The sequence below is a fragment of the Tupaia chinensis genome, unplaced genomic scaffold, assembly GCF_000334495.1.
Source record: "Tupaia chinensis unplaced genomic scaffold, TupChi_1.0 Scaffold147417_1, whole genome shotgun sequence".
Classification (NCBI taxonomy): Eukaryota; Metazoa; Chordata; class Mammalia; order Scandentia; family Tupaiidae; genus Tupaia; species Tupaia belangeri.
The window spans coordinates 1,128,868-1,139,775 of NW_006207268.1; the positions used below are offsets into that span (position 1 = coordinate 1,128,868).

The 10,908-nt window shown below is 35.1% G+C and overlaps 1 long non-coding RNA gene across 1 annotated transcript in view; it reads right to left on the reverse strand.

The window, feature by feature from the left end:
- Positions 1–6,297: 6,297 nt before the first annotated feature.
- Positions 6,298–10,908, reverse strand: part of LOC102487850 (uncharacterized) — a 16,092-nt gene continuing 11,481 nt past the window's right edge. Inside the window, exon 3 of the long non-coding RNA XR_003548098.1 lies at positions 6,298–6,362. This is a non-coding gene — a long non-coding RNA (uncharacterized LOC102487850). The remainder of the gene's footprint in view (positions 6,363–10,908) is intronic.

Below are 10,908 nucleotides of genomic sequence, written 5' to 3' on the forward strand. Positions count from 1 at the left end.
ACTATAGAATCTATCTTAAGCATAAATATAGGGTAAAATAATAAGCCCAAGAAGATATAAACCAAGTTTCTGAGTTAAATGGCAAAATAGAGTTTCGTCATTCAGGTAGGCACATACTTTTAAGTTGAGAGCAATTAAAGCAAAAGCTTTAGTCATGTCAATAGGGGTGGTAAGTGCAATTTTTAAGGATTCTGTTGGCCATATGACAATTTTACATATGGATGATAGGAGAGAATGTAGGTTATCATGGAGAACAGGATTTGGGTAGGAAGACAGATGAGAGGAAGAGAGACAAAAATACTGGATTGTTATAAACATCATGAAGCATTTTTTTTTTAAGAGAAATTTTTACTACAAGGTATGTGTGCTCACCAGAAAGACAGAAACCAAGAGACAGAAAGCAAGAAATCACCCTCTGCAGAGGACGGCCACATTGAAATCCTTTCTCCTCCATTCTCCTTTCTGGATTTTGGGCACACACGTACATACAAGTGGCATGAGGTTTTTTTTTTTGTTGTTTGTTTGTTTGTTTGTTTGTTTGTTTTGAGAGGTTTTTGCCATAAGGCGCATGTGCTCACCAGAAAGACAGAGAGAGACAGAAAGTGAGAAATCACTCCCCAGGGGGGATGGCCACACCGCAATCCCTTCTCCTCCATTCTCTTCTTGGGATCTTGGGCACACATGCACACACGCCTGGTGTGAGTTTTAAGTCACCGGGTCTGGGACTTGAACTGTGGTCGACTACATGGGAGTCTAGTGACATAGCCATCCATTATGCAGCTGGCCCCAACCTGAAATGAGTTTTAAGCTGCTGTGACTGGGACTTGAATTGTGGTTAATTACATGAAAGTCCAGCGATGTAACCATTATGCCACCTGCTGGTCCCCATGATGCATTTTTTGCCTAGAAAAATATGTCATGATTTTTCTGATGACCCAATATTAGAAGTATCTACATGCCAGGTAAGTGACCAAATAAATGGTTATTAAGACCCACATCCAGTTAAGTGAAGGTTTTGAGGTTTCTATGCTATATTATAGTCACTCAATAAATTTCTAATAAAAAAATCAGGTGATTATTTATTGGGGTTAATATATATGTAGGGCTTATACACAAATAAAGAACACAGTACAATAAATTGATATACAGATTTGAGTTTGATTAGAAAGAGAAAACTTGGAATGAAGACTAATGTTAAACACGTTTACAGTGATGGATTTGTAGTACAACATACCCATCCATTAATTTAAAATAGCAGATATATAAGGGGGTCTTCAAAAAGTTAATAAAAATACATATTATGAAAAAACTATGCACAGGGAACTCGCAGTTAGCGTAATGGCTATGTCGCTAGGCTCCCATGTAGTCAACTGCAGTTCACATCCCGGACCCGGTGGCTTAAAACTCATGCCTGGCGCATGTGCGTGCGTGCCCAAGATCCCGAGAGGAGAATGGAGGAGAAGGGATTGTGGCGTGACCATCCCCCCCTGGGGGGTGATTTCTCGCTTTCTGTCTCTATGTCTCTCTCTGTCTGTCTGGCAAGTGCACGCGCCCTATAGTGAAAAACCTCTCCCCCCCCCAAAAAAAAGGAAAAAAACTATCCACAGATATAAAATTTTTTGCAACAAAATAAACTCATACTTTAATTCTATTTTTCCATTAACTTTTTGAAGTTGCCTCATATTTGTTAAGAATACCATTTTTGATCATATCATATAGTCTTCCTCATTTAAAAATGTCTATTTGAGAAACATATTTGATGAACAATAAAGTTTAATCATGTTAAAGCTTATTGTCATTAACTAATGGTCATGTGGCAAATTTCTCCAATAAAATCATGGTAGCTAACTAGAATCCAAGCTCTACTTATCTATTGAATAATGCTGGACCAAGATGCATCTACATTTCTAAAACTTGGCAGTTTTAATATGACTGTATAACAGATTATAGTTAATTATATTAAAAATTATTTGACATAATTACTCTTTAGCTTTTTCAATAAGACTTAGGAACACCTTGGAATCATTAACAGCCAATTTACAAATAGGATTGAGGAATCTGTTGTACAACTGTTTCCAAAACACTATTCACACATTTTGGCTTGGACCAGATAAGATGATTTTACAGGGCATATACTGATTCTTAAACAATGAATTCATGAAAAAGTAATTATTAATAACCAAGGAATAAATTAGAGAAAATCTGCCTCTTTGAGATATTGTTTGTTGGATACCTACTCTGGATTAGACATACTCGTTTTCAGCTCTATGTGCCGCCTGAATATTATAGTACGTCTTGTAGACTTTGCCACAGTTTGGTATTAAAATATCTTCCACTGGATGCTTGTTTCTTAGTTCTTACTTGTTATACCATCAACTGATATGTTAGGACCTTCATTTAATAGCTGAAAATGCAGGTTCAAGGGCAACTATAGGTAACTGAGAAGAGGTTTCAAGCAGAAACCAGGGAAAACCCAAAAGAAGAAAGCTTCTCTCTGAAGCTGTCACTGATTGTGTCCCTACCATGTACCAACTGTAGGCTTCAGCCACACAAAGAACTGGGGATGAATAAAGACTCCCAATTATATTTCTTAAAATAAAAAATCTCAAAACAACCATTACTATGAATGTGAGAGAGATTGAAATTATAGCTTTCCTATCAGTAAACATTCAAGTTTGTTAACTTATGTTGCTATTTATTTATGTTCTCTCACCACTAAGAGTAGAGTTGGCATAACCAGAAGAGTATTATTATCTTATGTTTATAGATTTATCTAAACTGTTAATATGTGTCAGTAGGAGAGAACACTGTTGGAATGGAAGAGTAGGGCCTTTGAGATTTTTTTTTTCCTCCATAAAAATAATGAGAATGTTGAAAGGGTGGTCAAAATCAAATTCCTAAAACTGTGGATATTAACCAAGGCTTTCAAAACTCCTAGGAGTACTAATTTAAAAAAAAAAAAAAGATAAATCACAATGAGAACAAGAGGTTCCTTAGGTTCCTTGGTATAATAACTTAATCTAGTCCCTCCCCCCCTTTTGAAAACCAATAGCCTTGTAACCCAGTAACCATGAAGACCAGTACCTGAGCAGTCACAGAAGGCAGCCCAAAACCCATCTCTCCAGAGAATTTTGATGACTAGATATTTCTGAAATTTCCTTGGAAGCAGCCACTAATGGAACTTGCCTTCATTTGACCTCACTTAGCATTTACATCCTGAGAACAGATGTTTTCTATGAATATTTGTTGAAAACAATCAATGGCAACTATTTAACATCATAGCTGCCTGAAATCTTTTTATAACAGTTGGGCCAAATAAGAAGTTGACCCAAAAACATGTGAAACAAAAAGCTCGGGAATGCAATGTCCATAGAGAGCTGGAAAAGCTCTGACATTTTCCCAAGAATCGAGAAAACTGTGCACATGTGTAGAGCTATGTACTAGCTGCTGAAAACCTTGGCTGATCTTAAGGCACTATACAAGTCTCAAGGCCTAAATGAAAATTCAGGCAGAACTGTAAACTGTAGATGGGACACATACCCCACCACACATACACACAGCCCTTTAGCAAAAGCAGAGGCACATTCATTCAAGGAATTTAAGAAAATTTCTGCCCAACTAAGATAATTAAGCACATTTCAGTGGCTACACACAAAAAAGTAAATGAACTTAAAAATTAATTCAGGAAATAAAAAGTCATTAATCAAATACACGAGAATAATAAAAACAACAAATAACTATAACAACCAAATATGAGAAAAGGGACTCTGATAATACATTACCACAATATATAATTTGAAACATCTAGTTTTCAATAAAAAAAGTATAAAGCATACACAAAGAATAGGACTCATGACCCTTTTAGAAGTGAAACAATGGTTAATAGAAAAGTCTCTGAGGAAGCCAAGACATTGGACTTATACAAATACTTTATATCAGCTATTATGAATATGCTATAAAATATAAAGGAAATCATGTCTAAAATGATGTCTAACCTAAAATATAATATGAAAAAAGAGATAGAAATTATGAAATATAAACAAGTAAAATTCTGGAGTTGAAAAGTATAATATCTAAAATGAAAATTTGCTAGAGGGACTTAATAGTAAATATTGACTTGCAGAAGAGTCAGATCAGCAAACAATTAATAAAGAGATACAATAAACTTAGAATTGTCGAAGTAACTTTGAAAAAGAAAAAAAAAACAAGTTGGAGGACTCACACTTCCCAATTTCAAAACTTATTACAAATCTAAAATAATCAAGACAGGGTGGCACTGGCATAAGAATAAACATATAGATAAATGGAACTGAATTGAAAGTCAAAAATGCAACCCTCACATTTATGGTCAACTGATTTTCAACAATGGTCTAAAGATAATTCTTTAGAAAAGTATAGTTTTTTCAACAAATGTTTCTGTAGCAACTAATATCCACAAACAAAAGAATAAGGTTGGACACTTATTTAACATCACATGTAAAAATTAACTTACAATGGACCATAGCCCTAAATATAAGGGTTAAAATTTAAAAATAACTTAAAATGGCCCATAGCCCTAAATATTAGAGCTAAAACTGTAAAATTCTTTGATAAAAATGTAGGTGTAAATCTTTGTGAACTTGGGTTAGACAATGGCATTCTTCTAGAGATTACACCTAAAGTGCAAATTTCAGAAGAACTTGTTTAATCTGGATTTGAAAATTAGTCGAAATTAAACACCAAAATGAAAAAAAACATTTGCTATTCAAAGGATACCATCAAGAAAGAAAAAAAAAAGCCATGAAATAAGAGAAAGTATTTGCAAAATGGATTCTTTCACATTTACTTATTAATATTTATTCTTTGAGAGAAAGAGAAAAAAACACCCCATTGAATCTTGCCATGCTACAACCTCTACCCTAGTCTTGCAGCCAGTCAGGCATATGACTGTACCTGCAGGCTTACCCAGCATGTACAGATAAACCAGGGACTGAACCCATCACCTTCCCGTATGGCTCCAATATCATGAAGCAACACTCTACCTCTTGTGCCACCACAGTCTGGCCACAAAATGAATTCTTCCCCAGAATATATAAATAGCTGTTATAACTCAAAATAAAAAAGTCAAATAACCCATTTGAAAATTGGATGAAGGACGTGAATAGACATTTCTCCAAAGAAAGTTTATAAACAGTCAATAAGCAAATTTAAAAATGCTCTACTGCACTAATAATAGGTAAATTTTAGTCAAAACCACAGTAAGATACCACCTTACATCCACTGAGATGTCAATAGGGAAAAAAATGCATAATAACAACTTTTGCCAAGAACGTGGAGGAATTGATACTCTTTTATATTACTGTTAGGAATGTAAAATGGTAAAGCCTCTTTGGACAAGTTTGGCAATCCATTAAATATAGAGTTGCCCACCTAGCCCACTCTTTGCTATATACCAATAGAAATGAAAATATATCTTTACAAGAACTTGTATGGAGTTGTTCACAGCAAAAGTGTCTAAAATAGCCAAAAATGGAAACAAATAAAATACTCCTCTTTCTTCCCACTCAACTCAGTTGTATTTACTTTACCAAAAATGTGGCATATCCACACAATAGAATATTACTTGGTCATAAAAAGGAATGCAATACTGATACCTACGACATAGCTTCATGGTATCGAGGTGTGAACCTTGAAAATATTATGCTAGGATGAAAAAGTCAGACACAAAAGGTCATAGGTTGCATGATTCATTTACATGAAATGTCCAGGATAGGCAAACTGATAGAAACAGGAAATAAATTAGTGGTTGCCAGGGGCAGGAAAGGGGAAGGAATGGGAAATGTTCACTAATTAGTTCAGCATTTCTCTTGGGGATAATGAAAATGTTTAGGGATTGTGGTAATAATTCAGTTTTGTGAATATATTGGGTTGTCCGGAAAGTCATAACACATTTTTACACAGAAAAATATGACATGAATTTCCAGACAATCTAATACTGTAAACCACTGAATTGCACACTCAAAAAAGTAAATATGATAGTGCCTGAGTTATATTTTAATTTAAAAATATGCATCAGTGGTGAGTAGTAAGGATAAACATACCCAGATTGTTGAGATTTCTTTATCAATTTATCTAATACACATTGGTAAATTGCCAGTGGTACCAAATGCCAGAGATATAAGAGTTACTAATTTCAACTCTCGTGGAGTTGTCAGTTCTAAAACACAGAGGTGATGACCAAGGATATAACAGACTCTCAGTAAACAAGATTTCCCTTTTCACATCTTCCTTCTCCACACAAAGAGTATACGAACTTACGTATCAATCCAAATGACTGCAATTTGAAAAACGTTGTCTTCGGTAATTAAGTGAACAAGATGTTACTGGAGAAAAAAAAGAAAGGGGTAACTCAACATTGGAGTAACTCAGGGATAACTTCACAGAGATGGTACTGGACTAAATTGATGGGAGAGGAATGACCGTTTATGAAATGGAATTGACAATGTGATGGGTACAGGGTTTCCTTTAGTAAAAGAAGTTGAATAGGTGGTAAGGCAGGAGAACCAGGTGTATATTAGTCAAAGTCTATTCCTTTTGCTATTTAAAAGCACTCACTATTATTTAATGCTCATAGCAATCAAATATAATTGATACAGACAAAAGCAGATATTATTATTAATCTCCATTTTACAGATGAAGAAACCTAGGCATAGATAATTTCAGTAACTTGCCCAAGGCCATTTAGTAAGCAACAGAGTTGGGATTTGAACCCAGCCACTTGTACCTTTGCAGTCGATGTTTTAGTCCCTGCCCTAATATGTCTTCTATGTGCTGTTAAAGAAACTAAAAGCAGATTACAAAACAATAGATAGTAATGTTTGCCTATATGCTTGTCTGTATGTCAAATTAAAATGGTTTTAGCCCCCTCCAACCACACACATACCACCACCACCGTTTTTATTGCCTGTGACACATACTTCAATTCTTTGTGAGAACTTTGTGGTAATTTTCTGTCTGTACTGGAATAGACCCCTCACATTTTTCTGCTCTGACTTTCTATTCTAAGTAATAAGCAGTCAAAACATTTCTGGTGTGCTTGCATTCTGCCCTGACTCCAAACTCGGTATTTTTGACATGTTACCTTGTTGAAATAGAGTTCCTATTGGTCGGGAGCCCATAGGAGACACAGAAACAAAATAATATAAGCTAAGAGCTATACTGGCAACATCAGTAAGCACCAAAAGAACACTGATGGAAAGCCTGGGGAAAGGTTTCCAGACTGGTGATATGGGCTGGCTGACACAGTTCTGAAACTGACCCATCCACCAGCCATGCTATAAGATACCCTAGGGACAATCCATCATGGAGAGCTCCAAGTGTTTTCAGACACTCTGGGATTCCTGGGCACAGAGACCCTGCCTCTCCCCACCCCAGAGATGATTCCCTGAGGATACCTTCTTTTAGAACTTCCCTAGGCAGGACCTAAAAATAAATCAGCTAGCCAATATGTGTATATAGAGGGTGTTTTTCCTCTAAGTATGTTAATCATTTGCTGGCTCCCAGTTTAGAATAGACTTTCCCTCTTTGGAATGATTCAAGTATGCTTGAGATAATAGTCACGTTCTTTCTTCCCACTCAACCCAGTTGTCATACACTTTACCAAATACATATTCAGCCATTCTAATCTGTCCTCATAAGTCAGTTTCTTCACACCAATGATCAATTGTCTAGACATCTTTGAACTCCCACCAATTTATCATTATCAGGTGGGAATATGGGTGGTTGGAAATAAAGATAAAAGTTGAGTTGTGGGTGTCACCCATGCCACTATTCTCACTTGCATCCTGCAGGGACAACTGTATTCATAATTAGAAGTGCTTAAAATCAAAGTGGAGGAATAAAGAATCTGTTGTATGTTCAGTTCATTCTGATTTTCAAGATATTATTAAAACCAATGCTAAAATGTCTGTGATAATCTGGTGAATTAGACACTCATCAAAGCTCTGCCAATGAAAAGTACAATGATTTATTCTAGCTTTTATGTTACTTTTTAACTCCAAAAGTAATCCATTCTCTCTGTAAAATAATATGACCTATTCAGGAATAGTAAAACAACCAAGTCTTCTCCTCCCCTCCTTTTCTCACAGGGAACAGGGTGTTTATCTTCCATGTCTTCTATGTATTTAAAGTTTTGGGCAACTGGGATGATACCATTTGTAGTATTCTACAACTTTCTTGACACAATACTACCATTTGTAGTATTCTACAACTTTCTTGACACAAAACCAGTCTTAGACTTCCTATATGTCAGAACAAATAGGTACACATTATACTTTTTAGCAGCTACATATTTTTCCATTCTGTTATTATAACTTATGGCATTAACTGATTTGTATTACCAGATAAATTGTGATGAAAACTCTAAGAATTTTAGCTAGAATTGTTAACATTTTTCTTTTCTTTGAATTATTTTTTGTCCAAGATAAATTTTTCTTTCTTTTCATCAATTTTCAAACTTTTTCAAAGAAGTTTATTTATTTATTTATTCACTTATTTAGAGAGTATGAGCACACAAGCACACCCCAAAAGCTTCATATCACCATGATTCACCTTCAGTTTCAGGCTGTGTTGGATCCTGGGTACATGCCTGGTGTACTCAGAAAGGTTTCCTGATATGAACCTGTCGTCTTCCCATGTGGGTGAGGCTCCCAGAACGTTCAGTTCATTCTGATTTTCAAGATATTATTAAAACCAATGCTAAAATGTCTGTGATAATCTGGTGAATTAGACACTCATCAAAGCTCTGCCAATGAAAAGTACAATGATTTATTCTAGCTTTTATGTTACTTTTTAACTCCAAAAGTAATCCATTCTCTCTGTAAAATAATATGACCTATTCAGGAATAGTAAAACAACCAAGTCTTCTCCTCCCCTCCTTTTCTCACAGGGAACAGGGTGTTTATCTTCCATGTCTTCTATGTATTTAAAGTTTTGGGCAACTGGGATGATACCATTTGTAGTATTCTACAACTTTCTTGACACAATACTACCATTTGTAGTATTCTACAACTTTCTTGACACAAAACCAGTCTTAGACTTCCTATATGTCAGAACAAATAGGTACACATTATACTTTTTAGCAGCTACATATTTTTCCATTCTGTTATTATAACTTATGGCATTAACTGATTTGTATTACCAGATAAATTGTGATGAAAACTCTAAGAATTTTAGCTAGAATTGTTAACATTTTTCTTTTCTTTGAATTATTTTTTGTCCAAGATAAATTTTTCTTTCTTTTCATCAATTTTCAAACTTTTTCAAAGAAGTTTATTTATTTATTTATTCACTTATTTAGAGAGTATGAGCACACAAGCACACCCCAAAAGCTTCATATCACCATGATTCACCTTCAGTTTCAGGCTGTGTTGGATCCTGGGTACATGCCTGGTGTACTCAGAAAGGTTTCCTGATATGAACCTGTCGTCTTCCCATGTGGGTGAGGCTCCCAGAACGTCACATTTTACTGGTTGTATCACCATCTGGCCTTCTCTTTTCATTGATCTTCATCCTTCTCTATTATGAATGGGTCAGTTTCTTCAGTTGCTCAGTTTTCCTTGGTTACTAGACCATTCTTTAAGTGATCATTCTTCTAACTATATTAATTGGTATAGGTAGCTGGTATAAAATTTTTTTCTTTAATTTAAATTTGTAACAATCCATTTTCCAATAGCCTTTTTTCTTAGAAAGAGGCCTGGCTATGTTCCTTGGATTAGTGGATGAAGGATGCTAGAGTTAGAAGTCACTAGAATATAATTTCCTAAATAAGACCTCCCATTTGGATGGAGAGTTGAGTGTGCTTATTACCTCCAAGTCAGAGCTGGCTCTCAGCTGCCATTCTTCGCCCAAAATCTGATATGAAAGTCCACTGAGAATTCAAGCTTCATGTCTCTGCTCTTGACTCTCCATACACAAACATACTCTGTGTTCCCCACCTATGAAGAAATTACACTGTATAGAAAGCTGTCCTCTTTCCTTTTGGGGTCAAAAGGAAACTACTGTCTATGCTTTCTGTAGGAGAGAAAGTGGTGGAAAGAGGCCCAATTTGTTATTTTTCTGAATCCTTCTTTCTATTAGTTCACCTGCTGCTTACCCCATTTTTACTTGCCTGTTTTTAAAATTTATGCCTATACAGTAGACACTTCTGTAGGTAGAAGTAACCACTCTAACCTCTAGCATTTTAAGCTGTAAAATTCCCTGTTGTGTTTTCCTGGTCAGTCTGACACTATTTGCTTTCTAATTTCCTGACTTTTCTCATTTTCTTCTGGCCTATCCCTGATCTTTTTTTGTTTTGTTTTGTTTTCCAACTAGACTGTCCATTGTGTGTATTTGTGTGTAAATGTGTGTGTGTGTGCTCATGATGCACTAAGGGAAATCGTGAGAGGAAAAGAAAGTCATATGCTAAGTCTACCATTTTGGACAAAGTTCTTGTAAAGAAATCTCCATGGAGTAATACCACCATCTCAATGTTGGGAGGAAGAGATGATGAGTGTTAGAGCATGTTGCTGTGTATATTCTTTTAAAAAAACATATATATATATGTATATATATATATATATACATATATATATATATATATATATATATCAGCCATGTGGAAGTCCAGCGCCATTAACCACCACACCATCTGTTCCCCTCCCCCAAAAAAGCTGTGTATATTCTTAGTAGTGATATAAATTTTATATTGTGTTGTATTTTGTTTCTATTTATATGTTAAACCACTCTTTTTATTCTTATATCTTTATTCTATTTTTTTATATCTGTTAAAACAAGTCCCCTTCATTTCTCTTATTTGTTTTATCAGTGATCTTTTATTTCTTCTAGATTATTTTGATACTTTTTTTAATATTCATGTAATACTAACTCTGG